Source organism: Ceratotherium simum, chromosome 16 (assembly GCF_057802395.1).
Source record: "Ceratotherium simum simum isolate JZ-2026a chromosome 16, ASM5780239v1, whole genome shotgun sequence".
NCBI lineage: Eukaryota > Metazoa > Chordata > Mammalia > Perissodactyla > Rhinocerotidae > Ceratotherium > Ceratotherium simum.
The window spans coordinates 55,452,286-55,467,114 of NC_141915.1; positions in this window are offsets into that span (position 1 = coordinate 55,452,286).

Sequence of the window (14,829 nt, forward strand, 5' to 3'; positions counted from 1 at the left end):
AAAGGTGTAAATTATCCAGAGGGAGATGATGGAGCAACAGAGGCCATCTCCTCTCAGACTTAAGGCCTTCTCCAAAGAAAGATGGTCTCTCCTCCTACGACTACCACCCATCTACCTACTTTCCCACCAAGACTCTCCCTGCAACCCGAAGGAAGTAAAGCTCTATTTGAATTATGTTTTCAGGCACGACTGTTAGTGTTGGACCAAACAGCAACTCCAAACAACTGCAACGTCCAGTTGGCGGCCCTTTCTCCCCACGACCCCTCCCTGAAGTCTGGATCTTTCCTTCCCCCTGCCTCATGCTCTAGGAAAACTGCAGGGCTGCAATGAGGTGGCGTAATGAGTGGATATACAACAGATAGAGGCAGTGCTAGACTCTGGGAGACTATTCCAGGCTGACTTTATTTAGTGTGTGTCACAGCCATTGATCGCCTGGCAGACCGTGATGCCGTAGCTGATAGGACAGGACAAAATAGCTCTGGCACCTGCCTTGGCCTCCTGGAATGGGAAGAGCATGGGACCAAAGTCTCATCCTCAGAGCTCATCTTGGAAATAGGGTCCCTTTAGTTCAACCACAGCCACCGCCTGCTGATCTGTGAGGTGTCAGGCTGCTGACACTCACCTGACTGTCACACATCCCTGTCCTTTTTCACATCCTCCCTGTTGAGTGCAGTTTTTCTCCCTCCCTATTCTTGATTTTTAGAGCAAGTAGATGAAATAAGACCTTCTGTCTGTTCCCACTTCTAAGATGTCAGGTGTAAAGGAATATTCCCTCTGAATTAAAAACTTCCCATGTTGAACCATTAGCTTGAAGGTTACTCTGTTCTCTTTTCTTCCCTTTCTCTCTTCCTTTCTTCTCCTGTAATTCCTCTCCACCCACCTGATCCCCTGTCTCCTCTCTTTCTAAGTTACCACCATCTCTCTTCACCTTCAGTTCCTATCCCTCTACGACCCATCTCCTTTCCTTCCCACAGTCAAGACTACAAGAGAGGCATCCAGGACACAAAATTTAAGGCTGGCATGACCCTGAGAGTGACTGTCCCTAGGCACCTCTCTTGCCTCACCCTAGGCCTGGCCCTGTCCCCTCCTTCCCCAGATCCCTGTCTTTACATCATTCAGACAGGTGTTTTCCTCCCATCCTCCCCTACTCTTGCTCTTTTGACCACCTGGCAGAATATTTACTGTGTATGCACATAACTACATTATTTAGAATCGCAGTTTAGCTACTGTATTAAAAGCCAATACAACTATGGCACACACAAGATAGAAATGCCCTTCTCTTTCCTCTAACATCCAAAAGTAAGCTGTCCAAAGCTGATATGGCAGTTCCATGGGCCTCACGGGCCTTCTGGCCCTAGCTCTACAACCCTCAGAGCCTGGCTTCCACCTCTAGGTCTAAGATGGCTGCTCCAGCTTCCACCACCACCTCCACACTCCAGTAAAAGGAAGGGATGAAGGGAAGGGAAGGGCTTGCTCCTTTCTTCTTAAGGGCGTGACCCAGAAGTTGTAGGCGTGGCTTCTGCTCACACATCCCCTTGGACAGAACTTAGTTACGTCACACCTAGCTGCAAGGGAGGCTGGGAAATGTGGTTTTTAACTTCCCAGCCATGTGCTCAGCTAAAACTTCTGTTACTATAAAAAAAGGAGAGAGCAGGTAGTTGGGGGTTAACCGGCAATCTTTTCCACATTTGTATTCTACTGAGAAACACTATCTTTTCTTTCTCAAAATAGTAGGGAGAGGGAAACAATAGCTATCCTTCTATTCTTTTCCTAAGTAAGACTGTCTGTATTTCAGAGGATCATTCAGAGTCCTATGGTAAGTGGAATTTGTGGAGAATAGTGATGATGATGATGATGATGATGATGATGATGATGATGATGATGATGACGACAAAAATGAAAGTAATAGTTAACACCTACATATCACTTTCTAAGAGTAAGACACTATTCTAAGCCTTTTTATTAAGCCTTATATGTTCATTCACTTTATCCTTACAACAACCCTATGAGATATACATTATTATCATCTCTGTCTTACACATGAGGTCGAGTCACACCACTAGTGACATGCCCAGAGTCACACTGCTAGTAAGGGATGGATCCAGATTCAAACCCAGGTAGTCTGGCTCTAGAGAAAAATAATAAATATAGATGCTATTCTTGTGTAGAAACATTGGAATATGTTGCACAGTTTCAGGGGGACTCATCCTATAGAGCACGATGCTGTGCTCTGGGAGGTGGGAGTGGGGTGGGGGTCACTCTCTTTGTATTCTACATGAATAGTGCTCCCTAGAGGGGCACATTGTCCTCCCCCTCTCCTAAGAAGTCTAGATTCCCTTCTTAATTCCACCCGGTATCCTCCTTCTGCTCAACTGAAGTTCTAAGCTCTCTTGGGGAACTCAAGCCCTTCCTGAACAGTTTCTCAGGGCACAGAGTTGAAAGGGACATTAGAAGCAGTTAGTCCAGTAGTTCCTAAACTCGTCTTCATGTAAGAGTCACCCATAGAACTGTATAATAATGCAAATTCCCAAGCCTTGCCCCAAGAGATCCTGATTCAGAAAGTCTGGGGAGATCTGTATTTTTGACGGGATACCCATCCTCCCCAATTCTGAAGGAACCCATCTGAAGTCTGTATTGGGAAATATTGGTAGACCCCCCTCCCTCCAAATCCAGTAATTGAATCTCCTCTATGGTGTCCCCGCCCAGTGGACACTCAGCCAATGCAAGGAGCTCACACTATGTCCCAGGTTAATAACTCAGCTCCCACTGATTGAGCACCTACTGTGAGCCAGGCATCAGGACAAGGATTTATGGATTGTCTCATTAATCTGCACAACAGCCTCAGAGCTCAGCATGATTGCTAACCTCCACAGGGAAACAGAGACTCCAAAAGTCAAGAGAGGCTCCTGAGGTCATAAGCTCATAAGTGGAGTGTGCTGACTCAGGGGACACACTTATTGTCGTGCAGCTCTGCGTCTCCAGCTATGCTTTGATGTCTCATTGTTTCTCGTGTGTTATTCTTAAGCCCCAAATACAGCATCAATTCTGCTAAAATTGAGAATTCATATTTTATTTCTCTGTTACTAAGTATACTATTATAGTATTATCCTATATATGATATATATGGTATTGTATAGTAACGATACCATCTGGGGATGGCTATAAATGAAGAAAGAATGAGCACATATTGAGCACCTACGATGTGCTAGATGTCTCTTATCCCATTTATTCCTCACAACTTTCCTATTTTAAAAATGAGGAAACTGAGACTTATGGAGGTCAAGAAATGGTCCAAGTCACATCGCTAGTAAGTGGCCCAGGGGACCTTGAATCAAGTCTGCCTGAACCAAAATCCCAGGTTGGTTTCAATATGTGACACCACTTTCCAGCAGAGTGCCCTGCAGCCCCATCCCCCTACCAAGGTCTGACATGATGAATGCCACACTCTCCAGCACGACCAGGTCAGCACACGCAGTGGGTTTGAATAAATGCCTCTCAGATGGAGAAATAAGAAGAAATGCTGGCACCTGGGCGTACAAAAAAGTACAAGAACAGCAGTGCTGTTCACAACAGGTAAAAGCCAGGAGCAGCCCAAATGTCCTTCTAATGAAAAAAACGTGGTCTATTCATTCAACCGAACATACACAGCAGTCAAAACAACCAACTACCACAACATGCAAAATGTAGAAGACTGTTAGCAATATAAGCTTAGGTAAAAAAAAAAAAAAAAAAAAAACCTAAAATAAAAAATGTATTTTTAGAAACGCATATAGATGCAACAAAAGTATCTAAAAAAGGAAAGAAGAGAGTGACGGACACAGGAATCAGGATGATCATAAACTCAGGTGAAAGAGACAAAAGAATTGGGGGGGCAGGCAGGAATACAGTTAAATGTAGGTTATTGTCAAAAACCCAGCTTTTGCTTTGGGTTTAAAGTTTCTTATTACATAAGACAGAAAGAAAGGGGGAGGGGAGGCAGGGAGGGAGGGAAAACTATTCATGGACAAATGACGAGTGTGTCAGAATTTAATTATTTTGATTATCCCAATTCTGTACACCCTGAGGTCTAATTTAAAGAAAAATTAAGTGGATAGATGAATAAATGGTTTGATATCCTTGCGTCATCAGCTCTTGGAAGGAAGGATTGAATTTCCCTCTTCCCAGTTTTGATGCTCAGTTGTGTTTTGAGGAGAAAATCACAAAGGCTAGCATGAAGGAGCCCAAAGTATCTTCTGCCTCTTCTGGAAAATATCTGAAATTAAATCCTCTGATCCCTGCAAGCAGGTGGCAAGCTGTGTAAGAGGGCCTGCCGGGGTAGGATCATGGCCAAGTGGAGTGTGATTTCAGCAGAGAAAGACCCTCAAAAATATGATGCCTCCCACACAGAGACGCTCACACACACACACACACACACACACACACACAAACACCTGCTGCTGACTGTGGGAAAAAAATCATTTTTAATACTCACAGTCAAGGATGAAGCCTAAAGAACAAATCCCTTCCAAAAAAGGTGATATGTACACTTAAAGTCATATTAAGATGTAAATGACAGATATCTTCCCTTCCTAGAAGTGTATTTCTTTTTTTTTTCTTTTCTTTTTTTTTTTTTTTTGGTGAGGAAGATCAGCCCTGAGCTAACATCCGTGCTAATCCTCCTCTTTTTTTTTTTTTTTTTGTTTTGCTGAGGACAACCGGCTCTGAGCTAACATTTATTGCCAATCCGCCTCCTTTCTTTTCCCCCAAAGCCCCAGTAGATAGTTGTATGTCATAGTTGCACATCCTTCTAGTTGCTGTATGTGGGACACGGCCTCAGCAAGGCCAGAGAAGCGGTGCGTTGGTGCGTACCTGGGATCCGAACCCGGGCCGCCAGTATCAGAGCATGAGCACTTAACCGCTAAGCCACGGGGCCGGCCCTAGAAGTGTATTTCTTCTGTGGAAAGAGGACTAAGCTACACGAGAGAACAGGTAGAGCAGAAAGGGGGGCTGAGAGAAATCCAAGCAAACTTTGCCAACTCTCATTTTATCTAGGCTTCCCTGAATATTGGGCCAAAGAAGCCCATCTCCCTGGAACAGTTGAGCTGAACAGTTCTCCAATAGCACAGCTGCCAGCTTCTGAGACCCTCTGGGGACAAATGTCCACAAGGCACAGACAGCGAGTTGCAAAAAACTTAGAGCTCAGCAGAGGAGCCAGCCTGGATGCTCAGCCTGTCCCCCGGTCTGCAGCTGCTGGCCTGTGTGTGAGACAGGAGAGAGCTCCAGTTTCATGACCATTAGAAGCACCACCAGTTCGTGGAGTCCTAGCCCAGGGGGTTGTCTTACTGCCCCCGGTTCCGAGGAAGAAAGGCACCGAAGCGCTGCTCTGTGTTTTGTGGCATTCCCACGTATGTACCAGGAATGGAGGTGTTGAGCAGATGTGGCGATACCACTGGGCACTTCCATACCTCTAGAGAGGCAGAACCCTCAGCCTCTCCTCTCCCCAACCCTGACTGAGTGGCAGAAAATGTTGGAACTTACAGCCAAAAAGGTCCCGTATGCGAGGCAGTTTTTCCAGCTATGGAGCTAAAAGCACTGCATGAATCTCCGCAGTCCCTGCCTGAACCATGATTCTTGGCTGATGCTACTATGCCAATGAGGCAGCTGAAGGATGAGGAAAGCATATCAACTTGGGGCAACACTGCTGAGGAGCCAAATTATCTGCCATCTGCGTGATCTCGGTGATTAACTTAACATCCCTGAACCTTGCTCCCACCATGTATAAAATAGGAAGAAGGGTAGCCTTCTCCAGAGGATTATGGGGTAAGGCTAAATTAGATAATACATGCAAAAGAGTATGGCACATGGTGGTCATAATAAAGGCTCATTCATTCATTATTTGTCCTTGGATCTCCCAGAAAGCACCCAATAAAGAAGCCAGGAGAAGACAAGGCAGCCGAAGTCTGGTATCAAGGAGAGTCACCCAGGTCGCCTTACAGAGAATCTCCCTTGTCAGAGACTGTCAGTTGTCAAGAATGTGACTCCGTGGGGTGCCGGGACAGGGGAAGATACATTTTTGGGGGCCTTCTCATGAAGGAAGAGTTGGTGCTTGGAGGCCCCCTCCTGGGTGAAACTCTCCCTGACTCTTACCTTCCTCCTCACCTCCAGGCAGAGAGAGGTGGTCACCCTCTTCTCCAGACTTGCAGTGTATAGTCCGTATTATTTCAATAACAGCACCCCATTTTGCGCACTCAGTACGTACCAGCCACTGGGATGAGCACTTCCCATGCCTTATTTCATTTAATCCTCACAACTACCCTATGAAAGAGGAAAGTGAAGGTTAGCCAAGTGAAATAATAGACCAAGTCGCACCGATAAAAAATGGCAGAGCTAGGATTCAGACCTGCGTCTGCTGGCTCTAGAGCTATTTAACCACTGTGCTAGACTGTCTCCCTTACACCCCATCATGGCCCTAATCGCATGGTACGGCATTCTAAATCTGTTAGTCACAGCTAGTAGACTGTCAGCTCTTCAGAGGCAGGAACTGTGGCTCTTTTCTCTATTTATCCCCAGCACCCAGCACAGTGCCCGGCTAAGAATAAATGAATGAATGAACGATCTTCTCCAAAGTCCCAGGGAAGGAGACAGCACCATTGTTCCTCCTAGGTCAATATGACTCATAATCTCCATCCCCATCCAAGTTTTGGGGGGCATGGGGGGTGGAGGACAGGTGCTGCAGGTACAGGATGCTCCTTCCCCACAGTGCACTTCTCACTCATGCCAAGAGCCCAGAGCTTAGCCATGGGAACGTTGCCAAGCCCTTCACTAGAGGAGAGATGTTGCTGGATCTTTAATGCTAGAAAGCCCATCCCATCTCCCCATTTCACACTTTTTGCAGCATTAAGTCCTCATAGAGTTTATTCTGGATATTTTCTAAAATTCATTGAACTCAGCAGTTCTCCTTTTTTACATTTGTGACTACAGTTTATAGATTATTTCCTTAGTGAACCAAAAGGAAACAGCCAGTTAATCCTCACCTGAGGTTCAGCTCAAAATTTCAGAATGAAAATAGTATATTAGTTAAGAATGCAAAATCTGAAGTCACGTATTCCTGGGTTCAAATTCCAAGTAGCTATGTACGTTTTTTTAAACTCTCTAGGCCTCAGTTTCTGCTTCTGTAAAATGGATACAAGACTAACTATTTCACAGAATTATTGGTTAGAGTAAATGAGATAACGTATAAAACAGTTAGCATAGTATCTGGCACATAGGAAATGCTCAATAAATGTTGATTTTTAAAAGTTAGGTCGAGTTCAGGGGCACCTAAGGCAGTTACGTGGGTGTCGGTACTCCCCGAATAAGGTCCAGATCCCTCTAGCTTTAGGGTCTTCTCAGATTACCAGCAAACTCCCTAACTGCTCACCCAGAAGTTTAACCTGCTACAAATCCTGCCCACATACAGAGATCTCAGCCAGCCTTTCTAATGCCTCATTCTTAAACGTAAAGTTAACCAAGAATTCCTAGGCATTAAAAAAAAAAGATCTGCAGCATGAAAGAGAAAACCAAAACAAATAGCAAAACTGACCCTAAACAAAGCAGAGGTAATTTAAGGAACAGGAGAGAAATTTTAAAACACTCAGAGAGACTTGAGAAGATACTACATCCATAAAACAAAGGTATAAAGTGAAATTGAACATAGTTGTTCCTCAAAAAATTAAAAATAGAATTACCATATGATTCAGCAATTTCACTTCTGGGTGTAGACCCAAAAGAATTGCAAGCAGGGTCTCGAAGAGATATTTGTATATTTACCACGTTCATAGCAGCGTTATTCACAGTAGCCAAAAGGTGGAAGCAACCCAAGTGTCCATCAACGGACAAATAAAATGTGGTATACACACTCAACGGAATATTATTCAGCCTTTAAAAGGAAGGAAATTCTGACACATGCTACAACATGAATGAATCTTAAAGACATTATGCTAAGTGAAATAAGCCAGTCACAAAAAGACAAATACTATATGATTCCACTTATAAGAGGTACATAGAGGACTCAAATTCATAGAGACAGAAAGCAGAACGGTGGTTGCCAGGGGGTGGTGGAGGGGGAATGGGGAGCTGTTGTTTAATGGGTATAGAGTTCTAGTTTTGGAAGATGAAAAGAGATTGGAGATCTGGAGGTTGGTTGCACGGCGATGCGAATATACTTAACATTACCAAACTATACACTTAAAAATTAATATGGTAAATTTTAAGTTATGTGTATTTTACCACAATTAAAATTTTTTAATTGAGAACAAAAAGATAATTCTTGGAAATTGAAAGGAAGGTTGCTAAAACTTTTAAATGCATTGTAAGAATTCGAAGATGAGGTTGAGGGAATAGCCTAGTTCATAGAACAAAAAGACAAAGAGACATAAAATATGAGATTTTTAAAAAGATAGCAAAAGGAATAATCCAGGAAGTGCAACATCTCACTACTTGGGAAACTCAGAAAATAATAGTAATAATTAAAGGGAGAAAAAAACTTAAATCAAGAGAATTTCCCAGAGAGGAAAGGAGACTCGCATCTTCAAACTGCAAGGGTCTACTGAGTACCAGCACAATAGATGTAACAAGGTACACAACTAGATAAAGTAATGTGAAATTTCAGAAAACCATGGATCCAGGCAAGATCCTAAAAGCTGTCAAAGAAGAACAAATATTAAAACAGGTCATTCCCAAAGCTGAGGAATTAGTCTGGCAACAGACTTTCCACTAGCAACACTTCCAATTAGCAATACTAACCCCTGTTACTGTACTAGAAGACCATGCAGTAGTGTCTTCAAACTTGGGGGAAATGGTCTTCAACCTGGAATTCCAAATCTAGCTAAAACTGAGTAAGAGTAAAACAAACACATTTTCAGATATGTGAAGACTCAGAAAGTTCACTTCCCAGGGCCTCTGTCTTGAGAAGTTACTGGGATACATTCTCAAGCAACTTCCTCTAACACTTATTCGTGAGGAGTAAATCAAGTTCACGAGGGACTAACCCAAAAGAGAAAGGTATGAACCACAGGAAATACTGAATCCACATAGGAACAGAAGTAAAGGAAAATGTCCAAGGGTTCAGCCAGGCAGCGGGCCCAGAAAGCAACCACCTCAGGTTAGAGCAGCAAATAAAGTCCTATAGCAGAGAGGTTTATGAGATAGCGTAGAAGGGAACCTGGAAACGAGCCTTGAGCATATGAAGAAGGCCCAGAATTCAATTTTTAAATCAGTTAGAAACTCGGTGGGGAAGATAAGAAAGTCATTATTTAAATACAAAGAAACCAGTCCATATCAGAACAGGAAGTCACTGAAATTCAAGAAAGGAGGGAAATGGACACAAGGAAAAAGAAAAGTAAAAAGATGGAAGATATGTGAGATATAATGAAGAAGGCACGTATTCCTCTCCCAACAAGCAAAAAGAAAGGCAATCAGAAACTTCAGAGAAAACAACCGATATATCAAACGGCAGCTTACAGATTAAAACAATGAGTTTAGCAACGGGGCTTTCATTAAAAAAAAGAATAATTTTTTTTAGCTTGATGATATAAGCCTTTAAAAATGAAATTGGAAACATAATCATAATGTGCTATTTGGTTCTACAAGTAGACTGTGTTTGCCTAATTATAGCAGTTTAAATACTGGAGGTTTGGGAAGGGGTCCAAATTTTAGAATAAATCCATAAAAAATTACAGAAGATTATAGTTATGTCTTCTATAACTATGATTACCTTTAAAATGTTATCTCTATCAGTTGAGAAACTTTAAAAGTATGCCTAACAATACCTCAATAGCAACGAACATGTCAAGCACCCAGATCTTGGTTACTAACACCATTCTCCAATAAAAGGAACCAGGGCTCCTTGGAGAAATGAGTGATTCTAAGGCTGAGGCAGGAATACATAAGATAACCCTAGAACTAGGACCCTGGAATCCCAGTTTCAGACAGAAAGAAGTGCTCAAAAATAAACAAATAAATAAAATAAAAGGATGTCAAAGAGGAGATAAATGCCAGTGGACAAATCTGACAAGCACTACCTGAGTCAGGTGATCCAGGTTCACACCAACAGTGGCTGATAACACATCCTCTTGATACGATGTGTTTATACTGACACTTTACCTCCTTCGTCTTCCTCTCAAAAAACACATAACCCCCATCTAACCAAGAGAAAAACATCAGACAAATGCAAACTAAAGGCCATTTTACAAAATAGCTGACCAACACTCCCCAAAACTGTCAAGATCATCAAAAACAAGTCTGTCTGAGAAATTTTTATAGTCTTAAGAAGCCTAAGGAAACATAACAATTAAATGAAATGTGATATCCTGGATTGGGTCCTGGAACAGAATAAGGACATTAGGTAAGAATTAAGGAAATACAAATAAAGTATGGATTTTAGTTAATAATAATATACCAATCCTGGTTCACAAGCTGTGACAAATGTACAAATGTTAATGATAGGGGAAATTGGGTGTGGGCGTACAAGAACTCTCTATATCATTCGTGCAACTCTTCTGTAAACATAGAGTAATTCTAAAATAAAAAGTTTATTTTTAAAAAACATATCTGATAGAGGTTGGGAAATGAAAGGGGAAGAGAAGTGAAAGGAAGGATGAGTGTGCTAATTCTTCAGTTTGCATCCCGAGGACTAAAAACATACAATCTATGGTTAATGAAGCAAGAAATGGTTTAAGTCTGTTACATGAAATTGTAGAGTTGACTAGTGAAACAACAGAAAATAGTGGCATAACTATATTGAGAAAAACAAGCAGAGGAAATGTCGGGGCACAGGTCAACAGAAAATGTTCATAGTTCATAAACAAAAAAATTGGCATCATGGGAATTAAAACCAGAAAGGAGTTGCCTTAGAGGAGAGGGATTGGAGGTGGAGAGAAGAGGGATGTATAAGCCCTTCCATACCTTTTTTTTTAACTATAGGCATTTATTACTTTGATTCACATTTTCAAAATGAAATGAAAAAAATAAAAGGTCTTTAACCTAGTTAGTTCACATCACGACAGATACGGTAATGGAACCCACCCAAAGTGTGCGGCATTCCCAGACAAAGGACTGAAAGCTTCCATATTAAAACGTGAATGAGTGCTCTTAAGAATCCCATATGTAGGGGAGATGCTGACAGAGAGGACATAACCTGCTGTCAGAACTGACTGGAGCCATGTTAAAGTGGAGTCGGAGCTGCCTTTCCAGAGAAAGTGCTTTGCTGTCTTGAACCCTGGACTGGGCCAAAACAGCAACTGCTTTACAAGCAAGTCTTTGGGAAGGCAGTGGGAGAATGGACATCGTGATCACAAAGACTGAGGATTGTGGGCTTTCTGAAGGTAGACTCAATAGTCAACCAATGGTTAGCCAAGACTAGCTCTCTACCTCCAACTCCAATGAAAATTCTTTGGACTACAACCTCCGTTCTTTGCCTTTAAAAGCCTCTGACTTTTACTTCCTAGTGAGACACTGTTTGTATTTCTACCTGAATCTGTGCTCCCCAAATTGCAATTCTTGATATCCCAAATAAACTTTTTGCTTCTCTTGCAGTTTATGCCTCTTATTTGTTGACACTACAATTAATATAAAAATGTGGATTGTAAACCACAAATGCAAAAGACAAGCTGGCAACTGAACCCACATAACCCAACACTGCTGATCACTGGAGTTGTGCAGAAATGGAATGTACAGACAAAGAAGAAGGAGAACTGAGCATAGAAAATTCGATATTCACTGACCCTGAAATCAAGGGCTGGAAGAAGAAACCTTGAGAGCCACATGCCCTAGTAGAATCTAACATCATTTCCCTGCAGAAGGAGCTGGGGCAAGAGGCAGACACCAGGATAGGGGAATAAGCAGTTGGCAACAAAGCTGGACCTGTAATGTAGCTGCCCCTCTGCCTCTTGGAAGAAACATGGCATAAGAGAGTCCATGTACAAACAAATTACCTTCTCAGCTCAATGGAGACAGTGTAAGAAAATGTCACTTCTAAACACTTTACACCAGAAGCTCCAGAAAATGAATCACCATCCTGAGACAGGTCTGCAAATGTACTTACCAATGACACTTGAGTGGCCCCAAATATCAGAAAGACACCAATCCAAAAAGTAATAACTATGAGAATAACATGTCTTTGAAAATTATCATGTTAATTTAAAATGTTACAAAAAGGTGCAGAAGGCAGGAAGCCCAGAAAAAGAGATTGGAGATTGAACGTTTTTTGGTATTTTTCCCAGTGGATATAATACTCTAATTCTGAATGAAGGACTTCTGGTTTTAACTCTGACAGGTAAAGAGCTAGAAGTCATCATGCCCATCCTTATAACAAGAAAAATCTGGACAAACAAAATCAACTGCTTTTCTTGAACCCATCAGAGAACTGAGTTTGCAGGGCAAACTGCTACCCTGAAATCTGGAGAGACAGATGAATCCAGAAAATCACAGCTGACATCTGCTTACCAGGAGCAGAAGCCACTGGAGACGTGAACTGGCAGGAAAACATAAATGATAATTTTGAGGAATTGCTGGAGGCTCAATGTGGACTAATGTGAGAGTGAGAAACACAGGCTTGAGAGGGCCCCCAAAGATTCGTGAATTTTACCTCCAGGAACCCCACCAGGTTCTCACAAGGAAGATCAAGAAAGATCCTCATGGCTCTGACAGGGGGAGGGGAAGAGTGATCCCTGTGAAACATGCCCAGAGCCTTCTCCATAGCAAAAGCCTCTTCTGCAGAGAAAAGACATTACCAGAGTCCTGTCCCAGAGCCATGGGGGGAGGGCATTCCTCTCACTCCAGCCTGCTCTAGACTTTCAATCTCACTTAAGAGGGGTAAAAAGCTGTAAAAGAAGAAACATTTGTGAAGTCACAAACCAGAGACACAGACTCACTAAAAGACCCATTAAAAGAGATTTATTTGGAGGGACCGGCCCTGTGGTGTAGTGGTTAAGTTCGGCACGCTCCACTTCGGTGGTCTGGGTTTGTGAGTTCAGATCCCGGGCGAGGACCTACACCACTCGTCAGCTGTGCTGAGGTGGCAACCCACATACAAAATAGAGGAAGACTGACACAGCTGTTAGCTCAGGGATAATCTTCCTCAAGCAGAAAAAGAGGAAGACTGGCAATGGATGTTAGCTCAGGGCTAATCTTCCTCACCAAAAAAAAAAAGAGAGAGATTTAGTTGGGAGATTATGGCATGTCCCCCTCCCCCAAACCAACAGGACAATAATGGTCCCCCAGTATTATAATGGTGGATGACAGTTGAAAGAGCTGCAAGACACAGACTCTCTCCGAGGTAGAAGTATTTAGGGAAGCCCAATGTCAAGGGAGGAGAAAAAAACAAGGACACTAGAGGAATGTGAAGTCTCTGGCACCCACAGCTACAGCAAATGTTGAACAAATCCCAGCTCCTAGCCATATTAGCATAAATTCTCACACCAGAGGTCTATTTACCTCAGTCCTACTGATACAACATGTCCAGCTTTCAACAAAAAGTCACAAGGCACTCCAAAAGGCAAGAAAAAAACACAGTCTGATGAGACAAAGCAAACATCAGAACCAGACTCAGACATGACCCAGATATTGGAATTATCAGACGTGAATTTACAATAATTATGATTAATATGTTCAGGGCTATCATGAGAAAAATAGGCAAGATGAAAGAACAGATGGGTAACTTAAGCAGAAAGAAATCAAAAACACTGTAACAGAAGTGAAGAATGAACTTAATGGGCTCATCAGTAGATTAGAGCTGGCCAAGAAAAGAATTAGTGAGCATGAAGATGGGTCAATAGGAAATCCCCAAACAAAATGAAAAGGAAAACAGAACAGGAAACCCAAGAACTGTAGGACGATTCAAAAAGATGTGATAAGCATGTGATTGGAATGCCAGAGGGAAAATAAGGAGAGAAAGGAGCACAAGTAATTTGAAGTAATAATGGCTGCGATTTTTCCAAAATTAATGACAGACACCAAACCACAAATATAAAAGACCAAGTAGTATAAATATCAAAAACAAAAACAAACTACATCTAGTCTTATCATATTCAACCTGCAGAAAAAGAAAAACAAAATCTTGAAAGAAGCCAAAGAAGGAAAAATTAGCTTTCCCATATGGGATAAAAATTACCACAAACTTCTCATCTGAAAATTTGCAAGCAAGAGAGAGAGCAGCACAAAATATCTAAAGTAGTCAAGGAAAAAACTCACCAACCTAAAATTCTGTCTCCAACAAAATTATCCTTCAAAACTAAAGAAGAAATAAAGACTTTCCCAGACAAACAACTGAGGGAATTCATCGTCAGCTGACTCCTTGCAAGAAGTGTTAAAAGATTTTTTTTTTTTTTTTGGTGAGGAAGATTCACCCTGAGCTAACATCCATTGCCAATCTTCCTCTTTTTTTTTTTTTTTTTTTTGGCTTGAGGAATGTCAGCCCTGAGCTAACATCTGTGCCAATCCTCCTCTATTTTGTATGTGGGATGCCTCCACAGCATGGCCGATGAATGGAGTAGGTCCACACCCGGGGTCTGAACCCGCAAACCCGGGCCATGGAAGTGGAGCACATGGAACTTTAACCACTCGGCCACAGGGCCGGCTCTAAAAGATATTTTTTAGGCAAAGGACAGTGATATGTATCTGAAGCGTGGATCTACATAAAGCGAAGGAAGGCATCAGAGAAGGTATAAATGATGGTAAAATAAAATGTCATTTTTCTTATTCTTTTTTTTTTTGGCGGAGAAAGAATCGCCCTGAGCTAACATCTGTTGCCAATCTTCCTCTTTTTGTTTTCCTCTCCAAAACCCCAGTACATGGTTCTATATCCTAGTTGAG